This window comes from Apus apus, chromosome 11 (assembly GCF_020740795.1).
Source record: "Apus apus isolate bApuApu2 chromosome 11, bApuApu2.pri.cur, whole genome shotgun sequence".
Classification (NCBI taxonomy): domain Eukaryota; kingdom Metazoa; phylum Chordata; class Aves; order Apodiformes; family Apodidae; genus Apus; species Apus apus.
In genome coordinates this window covers 568,804-590,283 of record NC_067292.1, presented here as the reverse complement: position 1 = coordinate 590,283, position 21,480 = coordinate 568,804, and the positions used below count along the sequence as shown (strand labels likewise).

The 21,480-nt window shown below is 45.6% G+C and overlaps 1 protein-coding gene across 2 annotated transcripts in view; it reads left to right on the top strand.

The window, feature by feature from the left end:
- The window catches only part of ZFHX3 (zinc finger homeobox 3), a 523,576-nt gene that overhangs the window by 292,015 nt on the left and 210,081 nt on the right, over window positions 1-21,480 (top strand). For both annotated transcript variants that reach the window (XM_051629816.1, XM_051629819.1), the window contains one exon: window positions 5,624-5,737. The gene's annotated coding sequence lies outside the window, so the exon portion shown is untranslated. The remainder of the gene's footprint in view (window positions 1-5,623; window positions 5,738-21,480) is intronic.

Here is a 21,480-nt window from a genome sequence, read left to right as displayed (position 1 = left end):
GGCGAGGTTTTTCATAGGGTGCCACAAACCTGTTCTAGAGTTCAGACTGGTGTGGGGTCAAAATCCCAAGATATTCCCCATCTTGGAAGTATGCAGATTTCAAGAGCCACTCAAAGAGCAGTTGCTCACAAGTAAGGTGTTGAGTTGGCTGCTGTATTAGCCACCTCAAGCCCAAGTACATCCTACTCTGTTGATGAAGCCAGGCAGACTGAATTTTAAATATTAAATGAAACAAATCTCTCAGTTACTTCTTCAGTGGTGTGTCTATTCCAGTGAAGGTTTGAAAGCTGAAGTCTTCTGAATTTGTCCTCTTCTGTACACTTAAGGGTTCTCTCTTATTCCTGTTTTCTCCATGCTCTTCCTGAAGGAACACAGTTGTGTGTGCAGGAGCTCCCTCTGTCCTGCGGGCACGTTGGGAAGGCTGGTGTGGACACCCCTGTCCTTGCTGGCTCCTGACAGTGTTCTGCTGGCTGGGGTCTTCGAGCGGTCTCTGTGCTTCCTCCCTTCCCTCTCAGCAGTTTTCCTTGCAAGGGGAAGTGTAATGAATTAATCTTCTGGACATGTGTAGAACCAGATATATGACAAAGGAAGAAGGAGGAGCTGTTTCCATGTGCTGAGCTTACCTTGGGAACTGTAACCAAATGGTGTTTGGCTTCTGAGCTCTGTGATTGGGCTGGGCCATCACCCCCTGGCTCGGGGTGCAGAAATGGTTGTGGGTACATGTGAGGTCACTACTGCTGCCGTCGCCATGAGCTGAGGTCCCCAAATCTCAGCTTCAACACAATTATGTATAGATTATAAAAACTAATTCTAGTTTCTAACATGTGACACATTTCACTACCTCTGTGGGCATTATCAATGTTTTTTTCCAAACTGAAGGCTGAGCTTCTTATGTTATTGGGTGAGTCCACAAGCAGGTGTTTTAAGGAAGCCACCAAGTAGCATGAGACAAAACCTCTCCAACAAAATCCTGAGTTGTCAACACTAGATTTGGGTAACTTGCTGGAAAACCCATGTTTATAAGCCAAGCTTTAGGCCTCAAATAAACCCTTAGCTGAGTCAGCAGAAGAGTAGGTTGATTCTCTGGAGCAAAGCACATTCAGAGCCATTGGATGTTTTAGTTATAAACCCTTCTTTCAATTTGTTTTGAGATCAAACTTGGCCACAAGGTCACATCCCAGGGGGAAATTCTGGAACAATTTTCAAGACAGTTAATTTGGACATTTTTCAACTATTTAAATGGAAATACAAATGAATAAATAATTTATGTGTTGCTTTAAATGAAAAATATTTTAGTTTAAGAGTACACAAATTGTCCCACAATTAGTGTGGCTTGTCTAGAAAGCAGCTGGCAGTTTGGAAAAGCAAGTTCTAAACTTGGGAAAGGGGCCACTCAGCACTCTGTACCTTCTCAGTGGTGTTTGCCTTCCTATCTGTTGCTTTGACTGGACTGTTAGAGACTGAATGAAACTGTGACACTACAATAACATGCACTTTAAAAAAAGATTATAGAACATATTGCGAAGTTATTTAAAAGTCATTATAATACTGTAATAAAGTTAAATGATATGTTTATGTAAGGCTTTAATTCCTGAAGAATTCAAAACTGGAGCCAGATCTATCATCAGGCCAATGTGACAAAATGATGTTAACTTTGGGAGATGCATGTGTGTTTATACCAGGCTGGCTTTGGCAACGTGTGCAGCATTATAAATCCACAGGGATGCAACAGTCATTTGTGGGAAGCTCTCTCCAGGCCAGAGGCAGAGGGACCTGGGTCTCAGTGTGGGGCTGTCACCTGTCAGTTGAGGTTTCTGCCTTTTGTCCAGTTGAATACTCAGGACACTCTCACCTCTGCCTGGTTTCACTGCTTAATGCCACAGCAGATTTGGCTCCTTTTCCCTTAGCTGTTAGTGGCCACCATGAGGCTATTGGTCCTTCAAATTACACCCCAGTGAATCCCTTAATCTCTTTAAGTAGCTCCCCAGTTCTCATCTCATCATGCTCATTACCTCATGTAGCATCTATATCCCAATCCTAATCTGGAGTTGAGAGTAAATAGGTTGCTGTGGGGTTTTTTTTCTGTTTTAATGTATTTGGGTTTGTTGCATAAGCAAGGAAACAGAAAAAGAAGTGATGATGGTGGCACTTGGTAAGATTCTGAGCGCACTTACTTTCCAAGGTAGGGACAGGCTGTGTGGAAGGACATCAGAGCACTGTGAGATGTCTTGTCCTGGCAAGGAGCAGGTGCTCCTCCTGCCACGCATGTCCTGTGTGACTTGGGGAAAGTCCTTTCCCTGCCTGGTCTGCATTCCTCCTTGCAAGCCAAAGCGTCCAACGTCACAGAGCTGACATCCCCTTGGGCTCGCTCAGGGAATGACTTGGGGCAGGCAGCCAAGGGCTCTGCTGAGCTGGGACATGGGCTCTTCTGGCAGCACTGCCTGGTTCCCTCAGCCAGACCCCAGGGCTGGTGCAGGTGACCCCAGCTGTCCTACAGCATGGGAAGGAGAATGCAGGATAACTGGTTTAAAATAGCAGTGTGAGAATCCTAACAAGATCATTTAACTTTTAAGGGGGAGGTGGGATAATGTGTTCTTTTCATGCATTTTTATTGATTTTCAATATTGTACAAAACCCAGCCATGTAAAGCCATAGCATGGGAAAGATACAGTCATTGGGAAACAACTACAGGCCAAATGTCTGGTTCTGGAATTTGAAAGCAGCCCCGGCCCGCTCCCTGGGCCAGGCCCCATTGGCTACACACACCAAGGGGTAAAACCCAAGATTTCTTAGTAATGAGATGTCCTGCTGCAGAGCTGTGTGGCTGTTTTCCCTGAGGTGCCAGCAGTGTCTCTTTCCTTCAGTGTCAGTCAGTTGCTGCCTGTCACAGTGGGGTGAGATGGTGACTGCCATGTTCATTGCCATGCCCTGAACTTGGATAGCTTGTGGTTTTGGGAGGGAGGGGAAGAGCTCCCAGCTTCCTGCCTGCAGCCCTGTGCCAGCCTTGCAGCACTGATGCAGCACTGGATTTCCAGCATCTTGGGAATAGCAGATTCTTACAAATTTGTCAGTTAGCCATGGAAGTCAGGACCAGGAAGCGTGGCCCCAGTCTCTTGCCTTGTTGCACTTTCACACATGTCCACACCCCCTCCCCATCTTTTAGGCCAAACTGTGCAGCCTCTGCACCCTCCAGTTTCTCCATGGGCATTTCTGACAAAAAAGCGGAGTCCTCAGCCCTCTCTTCTGAAATGAAAGCTTAATGAAAGGGTGGGCATGCCCCGTCTCGGCAGCAGCCGGCTGTAATTCTTGGCAGGGTCTGACATGCCCATCCTCCTGAATTAACGCAGGGCACAAGGAATTTAGCACGGTGCTAATTGTGCTTAGACGAAGACAAGCAGCCTCAGTGTGTGGGCAGGCAGCAGAACAAAGCGAGTCGGGCCCTGCTGGAGGGGCTGGTGCTGCCCGCATTGCTGCCCCGGCCGGGCAGGCGTCAGGGCAACGGCCGCCCCTGCGCCCGGCTCCTCACCGCCCGCCTGGTGCTGGCGAGAAGGGCTCTAGGTTAGTTTAGGGCAGGCATTGTCAGATGCTTTTTATTTGCTGTACAGGAGCTCAGCAGCTGCAAAGCCAAGGCAGCTGCTGAGGCAAAAGCTCCCTGTCCATGACAGCCAGGCCAAGGGGATCCTTGTAACAGTCCTGAGCACTGGGAGAGGAGCAGATGAGGCCAGACGGAGGGACAGGCTCCTTTCCACCAAACTGCCCTTTTCGGAGAAAGAGAATTTTTTGTGGTGGGGTCCAGAGCCATTTCTCCCTTCAGCCCCCTGGTCCTGCTGCTGGGGCAGGTGACAGGACCAGGAGCCCATCCCACCCCAAGCACGATGCCCTTTCCAGGTGCACTCCAAGGCCAGGGGAAGCAACCTGAGCAGCCCCTTCCCAGCCCGGTCCAGCCCAGAACGGTGAAAGAGCCTTCCTCCCCTTTGCAATCAGATTAGGGGGATGACTCCCGGGGGGGAGGAATTTGCTCCCCATTCTCCTGGTTAAAACCAGGATCCTCTTCAACCAGAGAAGTGCAGTTGCATTTTATTGCCCAGGAACTGAACTCCATGAGGTTTTTCAGGAACTCTTCTCAGTTAGTTTTAAACTTGGCTCTCCAAAAAAACTCCATGTGTTAATTTCATTATCTGTGCGTCACTTCACTGTCTCCCCTTCCCAGGTTATTTACGAGTATGCTGAAGCAGTGCAAGATTTTTTTCTCTCCTCCCTTGCTAACATTGTGTTTCTACCTTTCTTTCCCTATCTTTTTATCAGGAATTTGCAGGAAGATTAGTCCTCCTTACTCCATGACAGTTTAGTTTTCTTAAGAACCTTTAGTGAAGGATGTTCCAGAAGAGCTTTTAGAAAATCTGATTCCACTGTATCAGCCCAAATCTCCTGTATTAGCAGGGCTGTTTCCTCTGTCAGACCTCTCAGATCTATATGTATGAACTCTTAGCTTTGTGACTCCTCCCCAGGGCACTGTGGTTCTCATGTCTGCTCAATCAGGTTGATCTGACAGTTTTCTGCCATTTTGCCTGTTCTGGAAATGTGACTTTCTGGTCTGAAATTCCCACCATCACTCCTAAAGGCAGTTTAAAGATTTGTCACCTTCCAATCCTCTGATACAAAGGAAGAAAGGAAGTTCAGCAATTTCATATTTGGGCACTTTTAAAACTCTCAAGGGAGCACTGTCTGCCTCTGGTGATTTGTTGCTCTGGTGTATGAACCTTCCTGACCTCCATAGTAAACATCAGTGCAAAGAATTAATTTAATTTTACTGCTGAGTCCTTGTCTTTCCTAATTCCTCCCTTTACGCCTTGATCATCTGTCAGCAGTGCTAGGTGACTGACAGGCTTCCTGCTTTTGTGTTTGAAAAGCTTTTATGAGATCTCATAACTCTAACAATTGTTCTTGAGGACCCTTGTTGGCTTTGCCTCGTCATGACTTGCATTTAGCTTGGTGGATTTATGTCTGTTTGTGTTTTCATTGTTTGGAAACAATTTCCATTTTTCTGAAAGTATCTTTTTTATTTCAAATAGCTTTCTTTTTCTCTTTGTGTTTAAACCAAGCTTGGAATCCGTGCCATAGCACTCTGTGGTTTCTCACACAGGTTCGTGCCCTGTCCTTGTGTCATGTTGCTCACTCTCAAGCTGAAGCTCCCTAAGTCAGGGTGAGAACAGGGCTGAACTGCAGTGGTTGAAGCAGAAAAATGAGGCTGTGGAACTTGTATCTTTGCTGAGGAACAACTCGGAGTCCATGGTGCAGATGAACTTGTAGCTTTTCCATTGGCAAGGCTACCCAAATATAGCTGATACAGTCTTCCCCAGCTGAAGCCAGGCAGCTGGAAAGTGCTCAGGAAAGTGCAGCTGTCTGGTTTGTAGGACACAAGAGGTACCTGTCCTATAAAGATGCTGCAGGGCAGCTTCCAGCCTCAGGAGAGGTGGAAATGTTGGGAATGGTGACATAGTTGGAGCTGAATACAGATGAATAATAGTAATAACTCCATGCTGTTAAACAACTTCTGTTTCTTTTGGTGTATTATTCCAAATTCTTCAGGATTCCTTACATACTTTGTATTCTTCATTTGCAGGTATTGATCTGGAGAGTTTGTATCAGCTTTTTCCAGTGTGAATAGGAACCACCTTGCCTACTCCAGTTGTTGAGGCTGAATCTTGCTACACCACCTTCACATTTCCATACTGAGGTAGGAATGTCTTCTATGACCTCATTTTCTGAAGCCTTGAAGAAGTGATTTTTGTGTTGATAACCCTCTTGGGATGTCTAATGTAAACAACCTGGATTAAAAGAGAGGTGAATACATGTAACACAACAGTGCTGTTCTCAAGCAGATATTCCAGAGTTCTTTGTGCCATTCATCCTCTGCCATTCTGGTGAGCCGCAGCATGTTTCTTTTTCTTCTAGTGGCTCTCTGGGTTCTTTGTAGATTGATGAAGTATTTCTTAGCACCTGACTTGTTGGTCAGTGATGTTGGCTGTGGGTGTTTTTTCTCTGGATGTCTTCAAGCTGATACTTGTCAGGTTATTGTTCTATATGGTTGGGTGAGGGACCATCAGGGTACTGTTATTTAGTTATTTATGTTGGCCTTAATTGCTGGTTTCTGTCACTAGAGAACAGGTCAAATGGTTAGTGTCCTTGGCTTAATCATCTTAGCAGGAAAACTGTCTCTTAAATTTCTGTCATAGTCAAACAGGTGTAAGGGAAGGTGAGAAAATAACAAGACTCTGACCTGTTGCATTTGGATCTGAATTGTTGGAAGTAAATCACACTTGGATGGTCTGTTTCAATTCCTAGATATTCAATTTCCCAAAAGTATGGTAAATGATGTCTTGGCAGAAAAAACGTCTTCTCTTCCTACTAGTCTCTCTGCCATTGGATTTGGCACTGAAAAAGCACCTGTTGTCCAAATGTAGTAATTTCGTTCTGAATTATTTTTATGTAACTAGAATTCACTGAGTCACTGTGAAGTACCTAGTTTTATTGTATCTGTATATCTTGAGTGATTATAAAGTCATTTATAATATCTCCGAGACTCCATAATATCAAACTAACCTTCTGTAATATCGATAGCAATAGAAAGATTAATGGTAGGCTTCAAAAAATACTCATCAGTAGCCTCTATCTAGATTAAAAACTGAGAAGTGTAAGCTTGGAGTTTGATTTTTTCCTGTATTTACTTTTTGTTGGGTTTTTTTATCCTTTAAGGAAGCTTTCTCTCTTGTGTTCTTCGTACATTTTTACCTGAAGTATTTTGTTTACAACCGAAGTGCACACTTCAATTTCTTGAGAATCATCAGACTTAGAAATTAAATGGAAACCTTGGGAAATTCTGTGATGGGCAAAGACATTCATTCTCTTTGTGCTCTTAATATCTCAGACGGTACTGTGTAACACATCTACCTTTTCCCATTTAATCAGGAAACTTCAGGTCTTGGTGTCCTTGGGGGAGGGAGGAGCAGTGCATGATGTTCTTTAACTGTTGTAAAGTGAATCCAAAGATTTCGGTGAGGAATACTAACACTGATATCCCGCCTGCTTGACTTTGATCTGAGAATGAGAGGCAAAGATGGATAGCGTGGGGAAAGAACAGAAAAGCAGGCAGAAGGTAAGAGAGGTGAAAGAGGTGGAACAATAAAGGAGTTTGAAATGGAGAAATTTTGAAACATTTTGTAGGGATAATACGTGTGGTTGATTGTGCCTTTATCATGCTGTTATGTCTTGACTGATTTTGTGGTATTGTATATTGTAAGTATTGTTTAAAAACATCCAGCACCTACCAGTGGAACCCAATTGGTACCACTTTGTTTATTGGTTTCATTAATTACTGTGGCAGAAGAAGGAGCAATATGCTGAGGGCTCCACCGGCCTCCAAGTGCCAGCAGCTTGGCCGTGGGATGGACTGGGAGAAAGTGAAACCAAACTAAACCAGAACTGGTACATGGGGGAGACAGAACAAAGATCACCAATGCATGTACCAGGTAACTGTGGGGAGGGCTGGCTTGAGCATCTTAGTTAATTTATACAGCAGGTTTAATTAGCTTGGGGAGACAAGCAGACAGGGTGGAAAGCAAACCCTGAGGCATGAGTAGAAAAAGCTGCGTGGAAAGGGGAAATAGGGCAGAGGCCTATTGAGTTGGTAGCACATAGGTACACACAAACAGCACTGAGCAAGCAGGTGGCTTGTTTTTACTGAAATCATAATATTATTTTGTACAATAATAATAATAATATTTATTTGTACAACAAATATGTATAGTTGGTAGAATCCAGGGTACATATCATTTTCAGTGTATCCAGTGGGTCATAGTGTTCTCTTAATTGTTAAAAACTTTCCTTTTTTAGCTTCCATTGTCCTCCTGAGTTGAGTTTTGAGCAAAACTGTGCTGTATTTCTGGAGAAGGCAATAGTACAAACTTCTGTTACTAAGAGTTATTTTGGAGCTACACGAGCATTGAACAGACTAAAGTTTGGCAGGGGGAAAGTCTGAAGAGGAAGACAGTAATTCTAAGTGGACATCTTAAAACTGGCTTTTGTTTAACAGAACTGGAACTTTAAAAAACTAATAGCTGGTACAAGCAGGTGCAATTTTATTTCACCAAAGGGTGAGATACTGTGAGGCTTGCTTGCCTCAAGAGGCCCAAATCCTGAACCAGTGGCAGGAAGACAAATGAACAATTTTAGTTCTGTGAAGACCAAGCAATGCTGGTAGAATGTGGATCTGTTTCCGTCCCTTGTAAAAAGGAACTTTCTTCTGACTGCTAGTGAAGGCTTTAATTTCACCCAGTGTCATGAGGAAAATGCCATTGGTTCATACTGGTGCTGTAGTTGTCATAGATTTTATTATAGCGTATTATGATAATTACCTGTTTATTGGCTAATTGCTCTTTAGTTAGTGCAAGGAAAGTGGAGGGAGTAGGACCAGTGCTGGATTTCAGTGTACAAGGGGCATTTGTTAATAACACCCAGAGCTCTCATTTTCTGAAGCTGGTGAATCACATCCTTTCATGTCACTGGGATTTCTTTTTAACACCTTCTACTAGAACAAACAAGGAGTAACACAGCCTGACTTCAAAGATTCCTGGGCAGCAGGAACGCTTCAGAGGAGTATTTTTGTTTTCCAGGTCACTGCATCAGCCCTCTGAAATTCCTCCCACAGCCTGCACTAAGTCCTCTGTGCTGCTGCTGTGGCACCAGCCCTGCAGCATGTGAAGCACTTGTGGAGGCACCCACGGAGAGTCCCAGGGCATCCAGTGTCCCTCTGTCTGGCGGTAGGATGGAGGGGGCTGGTTTGGCTTGTGGTTTATTGCCGTGATAATGGCTACATGCAGAGAAATTGATGCTTCCATATCAGAGGCAAATAATACTTGCACTGCAGCTTTCTCCTTTTGGAGACAGGTTGGTTTTGCAGGCAGGTAGTAGAGCACGTACTCTGAATCCCAGGTTTGCTGACAGCAAGGAGAAGGCTGGGAAATCGGTGTTTGTGTCTGAGGTTGGCAGGTACTGCCTAAAGTTTGTTCTGTTCATTCAGCAGGTAGGAAACGTCCTTAGTTGCTGATAAACATGCTTCATGTTATCTAATGTTTTTCCACGTTTGTTCTTCACTTTAAGCGTGTCTTGATCTTCTGGCATAAGAATATAACATATTTTTAGTAACTTGCCTCTATTTCAATATGGAAAAAGAGCGGGAATGTGTGTGTAGCTTATCACCTGGGTGATTTACTGCATTTATGATAGACAGTTCTCATGGGATTTCCCAGAATACTTGTGGAGTTTTTTTTAAGCTGGCACAGGGCTTTCACAAGCTACTAGGAAAGTGTGGTTTTATTTCAGTGGCTCCTAAGCTCTCTGGTCCCACACCATAACTGTTCCAGTAGTGCTCGATAGGAATCCCTGGCAAGCCGAGAACGTTTTATCCCTATTTGCAATGTTTACAATTAGAAGATTAATCCTAAGGACTGGTTGTAGTCTGTCACCTGCACCCCCAGCCTGCCCTCCTTCTGAGGCCACCCTTGCTGCTCATCTCCAGGACCAGAGCTGCTGCTTCAGAGCAGGAGGAATGATGTGCATGAACTTAAATAATCTTAAAAGTTTATGTTTATAGACACTGAAACATTTTTCTAATCAAAGCCGGTCTAGCAGCAGTAGCAGTGATTACAATATGAACAGTGGCCAGAGCGGGAACAATGAAGACTTCCTTTTTGGCTGGTTGCTGGCTTTTCTTTGAGGTTCTGTAAAGACAACACTACAACATCCCTACACAAACCACTGGCTTTGTAGCAACTGTCTCCTTGGAGCCTTGGCACGGGGAAGGACATGCGTGTGTCTGGATGTTTCACAGGCGGCAGGTTTCTCTTCTCTTCTGGTCCCAGCACTGTGAGACCCCTCCTTTCAGCAACATTTAAATAGAGCATTTGTTTTCATTATAGGGTTTTGCATCTCTGCCTTTCATTCTTGTTAATGAATTTCTAGGGTCTGATTGGAAAACAAAAGCTAAACACAAACATAAGAGGCGACCTGACAAAAGGACACGGGTGAGTGTCTGGCAGGCTCTGCCGCAGCGGCTGTAGCAAGGAGATGGCCATTTGCTGATTGCTGGGCTTGACACGACTTGGTTAGTATGCTAATCTAGTCCCCTGCATTTAACATTCTGCTCAGGTCCGAGCAGGCTCGGCAGAGCCCTGGTGCGGGAAGGGGAAGGGGAAGGGAAAGGGGAAGGGATGTCTGCCTGGCAGACGGACCCCAGCACCCAGTCGGCTCCTGCCATGCGCTCGCTCCCTCCTGCCCAGCCCGCTCCCTCCCACCCTCCCTGTTCCATGCACACATACATACCATCCAAAAAGCTTTGTGAGTGCTGAAAAATATGAAATATGGAAAAGCCATGTATGATTGGCTTGTTCCTCTGCCTCCGTGTCCCCAAAGATTCCCACTTTAATAGACCATGTGTTTCTGCTGCTGGAGAAGCCCAGAGAGTAACGTGCCAAAATTCAGCAACAATGAAGTAAGACAGAGTTTAACATCCAAAACAAAGAGGTGGCATTTTTGTAGCTCACTTACAACATGACAGTCACAAGATGGTTTAAATTTCCCTCTATCCTCTCTCCCCACCCAACCTCAGCCCAAGAGAAAGCCAACATTTATTAAAATCCATTTGTTCAGGACAGCAGTCAGATGCCCCAGTGGGAAAGAAAGCTTGCTCCTGGTATTCCTGATGATTGTCGCCTTTCCTGTGTGCTTGGAGGCAGTGAGCTGCAATCCCCCACCCCGAGTACGCAGGTTCCAATTTCCAGAACTGAGGAAGGAATCAATTCCAGAGTCAGTTCCCATGGTCAGGTCCATCAAGTCCTGCAGCCAGAAGACAACTTAATTCCTCCGAGCTCCCTTTTCTTTGTTTTCGTAGCGTCTCAGCAGTTCTGGAGAGGCGCCTGGAGAATCGGCAGCTTCTGCCTGCATTCCGGGTTCAGAAGTTGCATTTCTGAGAGCAGGTCATATGTGGGCAAACCCGAGTCTTCATCTGACACATAAGCAGACAAAGCTGTTTAACCTCTGAATTATAGCACAGCTCCATAGTTCTCTCTTCTGTTGTTTCATGCTCCAAGCAAACTGCTCCTTGCAGTTCTCCCTCCTGGTGCCAAGCACGTATTCCAGCTGCAGCTCAGCAGCGTGGGGAAATTCCTTCCAAGTCCCCGGCAGAACAGTCAGTGCTTCCTCTGGAGCTGCAGGCTTGATTGTCCTTGATTATTTTATTTCTTTGGCTCTGGTCCAAGATGTTCCCTGTCATCATTTCAGTGTCTTTTCTCATAATCCCTTTTCTAAACATCATCAACAATTAACTGATTCTCTCATATCTACAAACACACGCACACACTCGCCGGCGCGCATGCACACACTCCACTGAGCCTCATCAGTGTCTTTTTTGCCTTTAAGTATAAGAAATTACAGCTTCTCATTAGCTGAAGAGCATGTTTTGAAAGGCTTTGTGTTTACTCACTTTGCAAGTGATGCTGACGCTTTTAATTATTCTCCTTTTGCATATCATAAGCAAGCAGCAAGCTGCTCCAGCCAGCCCGGGCGCCGCGTATTCCCAGGAAGGCAGGAGGAAGGGATCGCGTTTTACCTCACTGCTGCTGCTTTCTTCCCTTTCTGTCAGCCAGCCAAGGAATCCCCCCAAAGCTCTTACGTAGCAGATACCAAAACCGTGAGTCACTTTTCTCTCCTGGAGCAATAAGTCCACCACATCGGTGTGCAGAACGGCAAGCGCGAAGCTGGGAATCTCTCCAGGCTGCCGGCGTGCCCCGGCACCAGTTCTCCAGCAGTGACTTTGTTTTTCCTGCTCTTGCTTTCTCTCTTCAGCTCCCTCATCTCTCCATTCCTTTTCATACTGTTCCCATTCGCTTCCTTCCTTCCTCTCCATCCGTCTCCGTTGCTGGCAGCAGCAAACCCAGCAAGATCTGGGTCCTTCTTGCCTTCTGTGGATTTTTTTCCTCTTTTTTTCCCCCCCGTAACTGCAGCAGCCTTTGGCTGCTCACTCTGCCAGGTTGGATCACCAAAGACACACGACTCGCTCACAATGAATAATCAATACAGATATTGATCTGCGGAAAATGTTTGTAAATTCCTGAAAGAGGAATCAGGAACAGTGGGACAGGGAGGCTTGAGGGGGACGACAGGGTGCTCCGGGGAGCGGCTGCAGGCAGCTCCTGGCCAGAGCCCACATCCTGCTGCCTCCGAGGTGACGGGTGCTGGAATGCGTGCGCGGGCGGCGGCGGGTGTGCGCGGGGGCTCCTGTATGTTCATTTCTCTACAGCTGCTTCCCCCGAAGAATCGAGAGGCGAGCAGCCGAGAGGCCCCGTCGGTGCCATGCCTTGGCTTCAGTCCAGCACTGTTTTGTTTCCATCATCACACGCCACTCTTAAATTTGCATAAATACAAGGGTTATTTTCTCTTGCGCCTCCAAAAAGATTTAAGAAGGTTGAAAAGTATTTCTGTAAGGAGGGATTACTGGTTTTGGTCATCATTTTCAGGATTTACTTTCAAATCCATGTATTTTTGCAAGAGAGGGCAGGAGAAAGGAAAATAAAGGGCAATGGGAAGGAGGACTTGGAGAAGGCTAAAAGCTGTGTGAATGTGGAAGATCCTTGGACTACAAAACATGCGCTCCAGCAGGGCCCTACATGTGCCCAGTTTGGGCACATGGAGGGTCAGGTCAGAGCTCTTCCCACCTCCCTGTGAGCAGGTCCACCCTGGCCAGAAGCCAGGGATGAGAACAGAGCTTGAAGCTGTTGTATAGGTTGAGGTTGGCCCCATCTCGAGAGCTGCCTGATTCCATCCTGGTGAGCCCACCTCCTGCCCACCTGCCCACCACCTGACAGGGCATGTGGTGTGTGGAGCACTGAGCAGATGACTCTCACCCACTTTGCTCCTGGTATAGCCAGCCCTACTGCAGGAATGTCCTTGTGTTTCTCCTACCTTAATCTCTCTGGTTTGCTGTCTTTCTGGGGAAAGGCACATATTGAAGGTATTGAGAATCAGGGTGTTGGGACCATTGAGTATTGAGGCCCCTTTCTAATGCTTGAGGTCAGTAATGGAGACCCTAAGAACAGCGGGGCCATGGGGTGTCTGCTACATCAGCCAAGCCAGGTGCTACCAGCAGGCCGCCCTGACTCAGGGCTGCCCATGGTGCTGCCAGCTGGAGTGGCCGATCAGGATGTCCACATGTTCTCTGATGGCTTCTGGCTGCAGATGTTCTGCCAGGGCCATGGGGCTCCTCACCAGCCTCCCACTGCTCGTGGGCCCTGCCTGCCTGCACACCTCCTCCGTGCACCTCTCCCCAGGGCCAGCGGTGAAACCTTCCCCAGTGGCCACTGTCCTCCTTTCCCTGGCCTGTGCAGCTGCTGCAGCAGCCATGGGCACCCCACAGTCACTATCTCAGGCTCAGGCCGGGATGTGATTCCTGTGCCTCCTCCCCGAGCACAGCTGCTGGCTTTATCAGCCCACGCCAGCAGCGGGGAGGCTGAGCACCTTCATTCTCCAGCTTCTGATTAGCTCCTGCAATCCAATTAACAGAGGCATTTATATCACAAGGGGCCGAGGTGCCCCTGCTCATCACGGCAGCTCAGAGCCAGTCATAAATTCTACCGACACTACATCTTCCCTGTGACATGGATTAATTGCAGCTCTGGGCCTCCAAGAGGAGTGTTGCAAATGAAGGTGCCCATGAAATAAGAATTTAGAGAAGGCAAAGCAGAAGGCGTTTCCCATCCGTGAAGGGTGGCGGGTGATGTGCTGGGTGGCCCAGGGTTGGGGCACCTGCGGGTGGTGCAGTGGAGGGGCTGGGGAGGCAGCTGGGCCAAGTGTGTGTTTTATTAGCAGAGGGAAGTAAACAGAGGTTGGGCAGGGGATGTTATGAATCCTGCAGCCATGGCTATAATGTGAAATTCCTCATAACCTTTGTTTGTATGCGCTGCTGCAGTGCAGATGCTGAAGTGAAGCTAGAAGAGCCTTAATAGAATTACGCTTTTCCACTTGAGCTGTTGCAGGCAGGAGGCAGTGGCACAGCTCGAGAGGCGAGCAAGGTGCTGGGTCGTGGGGAGCATTCGGCCTCACAGAGACCAGTGTTTGCTCTCAGGGACACAGCTGCCTCTTCTCTGCTGTTCCCAGGAGCTCCTCCATATAAACCCACCTTTTTCTGATACGTCTGCTCCAGAAAGAGCCACTCCCTGATGCCCTCGGATCAGCTCTGCTCTGACAGGGCAGTGCTCCTGGTGTTGGTCCCCTGGGGCTGCAGGGTCAGCCCTGCTGGAGGTGGCATTTCTGCAGCAGTGCAAGAGCAGGTTGGAAATAGGCTGTAGCAGAACATCCTGGAGGGTGATTGAATGAAGGGTGGTCTGTCCTGACCTGGCTCTGTAGCTCCGTGTCTCCTTCCCACCCTGGTGCCTCTCCTCAAACTGCACTGGGCCCTGCCCCTGGCTCTGCCTTAGTGTAGCGACTGCTCCTCCACCTCCTCAACCCATCTGTCATCTCTGCTGGTCACGTGTAGGCATCTGACTGCACGTTTGGATGTGTATCTATCCAGTGGACACTGCACAAGGATTTGATAGTTTGTTCTTTTCCAATCATATGTCAATTTAACAAGTCATCTAAGTTATCTACCCATCAATCATTTTTTAATTTATGTATCAGTCAGTGGTTTTGTTGTTGAGTTTCCATGCATTTATACTCTTGCCTGTTATTGAAATATAATTACCTCAGAAGTCCACAAAACTACCTTTTAAATGCATGGGTAGATAGGAATTTTAAAGATATGAGGATGCATATTAAATCCAGTAGCATGTCAGCTCCATTTGATCTATTTACTGTGGTCTGCTGACAGATCTTCTGTGTAAGCAAATGTGGTTCCTGCTGATAAAAGGGTTTTGGTTTGGGGTTTTGTTTGTTTATTTTCAACTAGGTAAAGGCAGTTGTAGCCAAAATACAGCTCTGACTGTGAAACTGTTGTTCTTCCATGGAAAGGAAATGTCTAATCTTTCAAAACAAAAGTTCATTTTGCCTTTGTATAATAGCAAATGTTGCATTTACTGACCAAGATGTTTCTTGCTTGTGGTCAGACAAAAGAACGTGTCCCCAGCTGGTCCCGAAGGGCTGATGGCTGGGCCCTGAAGCCAGACCAATTCAGACTGGAGAGGAGTTGCGTGTTGATAAGAGACAGGGTGATGAGCCAATGTACCCACCCATATTGCACACTCCTGTTCAGCTGGAGTCTTTATATTAGGATTTGTGCTTTTATATACGTATATATATTTATATTTTAAGAGAAGGTTTAACAGCAGGTTTATCTCTAAATTCTGGAATGACAACATTAGACTGTAAGCTCACGTTATCCCCTCACCTTGGAATCAGTGTGTCTGTGGAGCTCAAACAAAGCTGGCTCTGATGCTGTTCCAGCTTTCCTTGGCTTCAGCGTTTCGGAGCCACACTCCTCTGTGCCATCGCTGTGGTGCGATGGCTGTTGCTACAGGTTTGTTTTCCTAAGTACAGCCAAGACCTCTCGTTCATTGCTGTGTACCTTGACTTCTAATAGGACTTTCTTCAACAGTTTGGGGGACCATAAAGTGACACTGGTACCATTTATTTTTAACAAAACTCTGCCATGGTCATCCTTCATGCTCAGAGCAACATGACAGTCTGACTGCCTGCCAGTGTTGTATTCTCACAGTTATTTTCTTAATTCAAATTGACTGAAGATGTTTTGGCATATCTTCTTTCTTCTTGCCCCCTACAAAAATGTTATTCAGACAAAACTGATAAAACACATTTCTACAAACACTTCTTGCATTTTTTTTTCCATATCCACTTGAAGCAATTCAAGTGCTGTGTATTGTTTCTTTATGTTGTCTATTTAAAGATTCTTGTTTCAAGTTTACTTTTTTGTTCCAAGTTTTCATATAATTTGTCACATTGCCGTGTATGTTCTTTGACTAAGTGAGCAGTTTAACTGCATGTGTTGAAAACAATGAACTTCATAATGGTACTTTTTAACAAAAAGCACTTTGATGCTTTTTTAATGGAAAGAGGAGGTTTAAAAACAACATGAGTGTGATGTTAGAGTAGAATTTGTGGCAATTCTGATTAAAAATATTAAATTTATTTTCGCCTGAGCAGAGATCAAAGAAAGTCATAAGTGAAATGAGCATTCTTGGTCTGGGCCAGGTTCCCCACTTGTATCTTCCATCAAGGGAGGACATCATTGGATGTCCTGAGATAGGCACGTGAGCAAAACAAAGCTTAGAAATTACTCCATTTTAAGAGATATTTTATGCAGTGAAATTGAAAACATTCCTTCTGTTTATCTTCCTTCGGGTACCCCAGTCACCCAGAGCTGGTCCTTAAAGCTTGCTGAGGATTTCACTGGTAGAATGTGATGCTGTCCGTGACAACCAAAGTCAAGAAGGGGCCAAAGTGTAGAGGCCAGAAGAGTGCTGGGAGGTTCTGTCACTGCCATCATGCACAGACCATCAAGTGGGAAATAACTTAGTTAAACCTAAAGCTTTTTAATATTTTTTTCTCTAGGAAACAGCTCTATACAGTGATTTTTCTGGGCTAGAGCTGGCAGTGGTGTAGCTTGGTGTAGATTCTGCATTTAGTGTCTTATCCCCTAATGGGTGTAATTTTGGGCACAGCTGCCAGGCAAGGTGCAGCTCCTCTGTTACATTTGATTTCTCCTTCTGTTGAGGAACTTCAGTCAACCTCAAAAGACAAAACTTGGCCAATTTCTATGCTGATTGATGTAATTCCTGTATCGGCCTCCCACTGCTGTTTCCTGGATTTGAGTCCAGAAAGTGCTCTGCACACTGGGAGTTGTCAGCACCCATCTGGTGTGAAGACAGAAAATCTGTATCGTTCCCTTGAGCTCCTGGGTTTGGCTGCAGTGCCTGAGGGAGGTGGTGCTTGACCTACATCTCAATTTGCCATCATGTTGCTTAGTCAGTTCAGAAAGTGTTCTCTTCCTTGCTGGGTGACTTTATTCTTTTATAAAATTGTCCTGCATGAATTCTTCCTGAAAAATATAGTTTAGAAGGGAGTATTGTCAAAAATTCTGTCTCTCTCTATACTATATTATCCCCTCATTTTTTTTGTCATTTAACTCCAATTATGGGATGCTAAGTGCTTTTGGAAATTTCATTGTTAATATCTTCTTACAGTGCTATTAACGTAAATCAACGTTAATAGTGTCCCAGCAAGTATAAAAGCAATCAAAAATTCAGTACTCACGAATCATTCTGTAATTTCAGCATAAAATGTTAATAGAAATAAAATCCAATACCATAAAATATCGGCAAATTCAACTTTAAATACATGTGATGAATGACTTTACCATTCTGCAGCATCCCATGGACTTGTGCAGTGGGAAGCCTTTTATTGGCCAAGGTCTAAGACACACCACTGCCTCTTCCATTGCCTTCCCAGCACCAGCTGCACATGGGATCTTACTTTTCCAGAAATTAAAAATGCATCTTCACTTACAATGTGGCACCTGTATTCAGGTGTCTAGTGGTAATACAAGGAATTACCAGGAACTGGCTATATTCTTCTAGCTAAGAGAAGCTCTCCGCTTGGCTTGAAGAGCTTCAGCTGTGTGATGTTTATTGAGATTGGGATTTTCTTACAGACAAACCTTTGAACTTGGAATTTAGATTGTGAAGATCTCTCAGTTATTTAAACAAAACTGCTGAGAGAATGATACAGACTTCTCAAGAAATAAAACTGTTGGCCTAAAAATTGAAATTAAAATTACCATTAAAGGAAAACTGAATCCTCAAAGTGATACATGAACAGTTGTTAGGTATTTAACCTCTGATTTATCACTCAATCGAGAATATTTTTGTGGTTTGTTGTTTTTTTTTAAAATTTGCTTGTTTTGATGGGCTGGGCTGTTTGTGCTGTAATCTCTAAAACCACCTCTAAGAAGGGTTGCTGACAGAGGCAGGTGTAAGCCCCGCAGGCAACACAAGGCTGGGTCTCATTTCTCTGGGTCGCCAGCCAAGAAGGACTGTGCAAACCTGAGATTTCTGTGCTCACAAAAGAAGAAAGGGACAGTGAGATACATGGAGAGTTTGAGAAAAGATCTCCTGGTCATTATATAGACACCTTTTCAGTCCTTACTCCCTTTTTCCCCATTGTCTCAGTGCAGTGTCCACATCTTCAGTCTCTGGATTGGTCTCATTCTGCTCCCTTGGCTCTCTTTCTTTCTTTCTCCCCTCATTTTTCAAGTGATTCCTCACCTGCTGGTTTCTGCAGGAGAGCTGTGCAGTAGCATCTTATAGACCCTTTGAAGGCTGAACCCGATTTTTGTGACATTTATAAAATAATTACAAGATGTTTGTAAAGTTTATGATAACTCAAGGTATCTCTTAAAGGATCCCAGCAGTTACATTGGTCTGCCATTGCTTTATGCCCATTCCCACAAGCAGCAGACGAACTTGATTTTCAAGAAGAAAAATTCACCACATTCAATTAAATAATATTAATTAAATATTGGAACAAAAACATGCAAATATGGAAAGATAAAAAATATACATTTCACAAATTCAGCTGTGAGATTCTCTCTATAAGACCCCTTAGATGAATGCTTGCATGTGGCTTTTGCAGATGATGATGATACTTTCAGAAACACCAAACTCAAAGTGAAGGTCCAGCATTGGGATTCACCTTGCTCTGAGGTCTCACCCTGCACTGCCTCCTCTGACAAAGCCATGATAACAGCTCAAAGTAGCCCCGGGAGATTCAAATAAGTGCTGATTGTTAAGATGTCTCATACTTAATGGGTGTCTGTGAGCAACTCAGTTCTTACAGTCAGATCACAGATCCGTGAACTTTTTTGAGTAGTATGTAGAGAAAACCTGTGTTTTTCCAGATATTTCAACACTTTCCAGTCTGCCCTCGGGTCCTTTTGATAACTGGAGACTTTGAGTGTTGTTTAACTTTTATTTTAAAAAAATTTCTCTATTCCCCTTCTGTCTCTTGGTATGGAAGAACGGTGAAATTCCTTAGTTAGCACTAGTGGCTGAGTGGAGCAGGTGAATCCCTGGTGAGCTCCAGCTGGTTGTGGTTTCATGCTGAGGGTGCCGGGCTCTGTTGAGCCACGCATGGGCGTGTGAGCAGGAGCAGGGATGGGGCCATTGCATGGGCCTCCAGCACCCTCCCCTGAAGGAGAAGCCACATTCGGAGTTTTAAGCACTATAAATCACCATATTACGAGCAAGCAAAAGAAACAATCTTTAATCCTTTCAAAGCCCAATAATATTATGTATATTGACTGAAGCCCGATGGAGTGGGCCTGGCAGGGCTTTTTCATTACTGCAGCACGCTGTAGCCTAGCTACCTTTGAAAAGTAACCAATATCGAGAGCCACTTGACATTTGCAAAGGATTATGGGTGTCCTCTCCATCTCTTCTCAAGTTCCCAAATTTACAATGGTCTTAATTTAAAAGTTAAGCCGGGGGATCAGTTGCTTAGTGTGGTGCTGGGCTGCCCTTTAAAAAAAAAAAAAAAAGAAAGAAAAAAGAGTGTCTGTGTCAGCCTGTGCGGAGGGGAGAGGTGGGTGATGAACCTCTGGCATCACCCACCTTCAGCCCTCGGCTGCGATCGGTGGTGTTTAATTGTGGAAAAGGTGTCGAAATCAGGATCAGGCAGATGGGAGCGAATGGCTTCATTCCTGCAAGTGCTGCTGAGATGCAGGGAGACGCAGCAGCTGGTAATGAGTTGGTGAAAATGAAAAAGGGACATAAGTAGCTTCTTTAGCAAATCCCCTGGAAATGACATGGAGCCTCTGGGATCGATCGGATCGATCCCTCCGAAGGCTGCAGGCTCCTCTCATCTGACTGCCAGCACAGGGAAAACCATAATGTTATTATCAGCAAAACTCATAGAAAACCTAGCCAGGAAAACAGCGTTCTGTTTTCTTCCTCCCGCGGGGCAGCTCTCAGGCCAGGAGCACAGGTTTTGACACCGTTGCTCAGAGGTGGGTACTGTGCTGGGGAGGCCTTGGCCTGCTCACAGCTGTTAGGAAGGTAACAGCAGCACTCCCAGTCCCATTCCCGGTCCCAGTCCCATTCCGGGTCCCTGGCAGTGCTGCGGCATGTGGAGTAGAGCCTGTCTGGGTGCTGGTGCGATGGCTGGCGGAGCTGGGCCCTGCTGGGACGGCCCTGGGGCAGCTCTGGGATGGCTCAGGCCTCGCTGTGGGGCCTGGCAGGGAGGTGGAGAGCAGAGACCCGGCCGGCAGGGCAAGCACAGGCAAAACGGGGCCGCAGGAAAGCGTGGGGCCTTCAGAAGGTTTCCGAGAAGCTGTTGGCCTTCCTTCTGTCATGTATCTGCTGTAATTGGCCCTGGTTTGATTATGATTTGCTCTACAACTCATTTTGAGGCGGTTGCAGTAAGTGCCATGCCTTTACTCTGCAGCATCCCCTGAGCTCTCTTGAGGCTGCAGTTGTGGCTGGGCCCTGAGTTGCCTCCTGGTGCAGGGAGGTGTCAGCACCCCAGCTCACTGACAGGCCTGCAGCTGAATCTTTTCTGTCTCCAAGGGAAGCAATCCTCAAAAGCAAACTGTTGTTTCTTCTCCAGAGCTCTGCAGAAATGGGACAAGAACAGTTTTACTCCAACACTTACTCTCGGAAAAGTGATCCTAAATCTACCGGTCACATGCATAAGTTCAAAGGGCCTTTCCTTGAAGAACTCAAAAGTTCTTTGTTTACCTTTCTATAATCCTGTTGAAGAAAAAGGGCAATAAATTTGTTTTATTACATCTGTCCTGGAAAGCACACACAAAGCTCAGGGATGCTGCTGCAGGTGTGTCTGATGCTTTGGGGATCGTGTCGTGTCCTGGGGCGGGGGCGGCTGCTGGAGACCCTGCGCTGGTAGAGGGGCAGCCTGGATCACCCTTGCCACATTGGTTGTTGACAAGATCACTCTGTAGCAGTAAAAATTAGGACAATACATGGGTGTTACAATCTTTCTGAACGTGTGAAAAGTCAGATGAATTTTTTATACTTTCTAAAAAACTTGATTTCTAAGTACCAGCAAGGCAGGAGTGCTGGAGCACAGTGCTTGGCTTTGTTGCATACCAGTTGCCTCATTGAACTGTTTAATTTCTTTAAGCCTGCAGTGGGAAATAAGATGAAAGATGCTATGAAAGAGCTAAGTAGAAACTACCCTTTGAAACAGAGTGAGAGCAGAGCTTTGTTGATAATTCTGTTTCTCTTATTTTAATAACTGTCTTCTATATGGCAATGAAAATTTGGTCTGGTAGAGGCATCCCAACGTATTTTTGGTTTTAATGTTAAAAGAAATTACCCTCTCAGGATAAATGCTTGATCTGGAAAACAGTGATGGCAGAAACATTTCCTTTTAAATCAGAATACATACTGGATGAAGTCT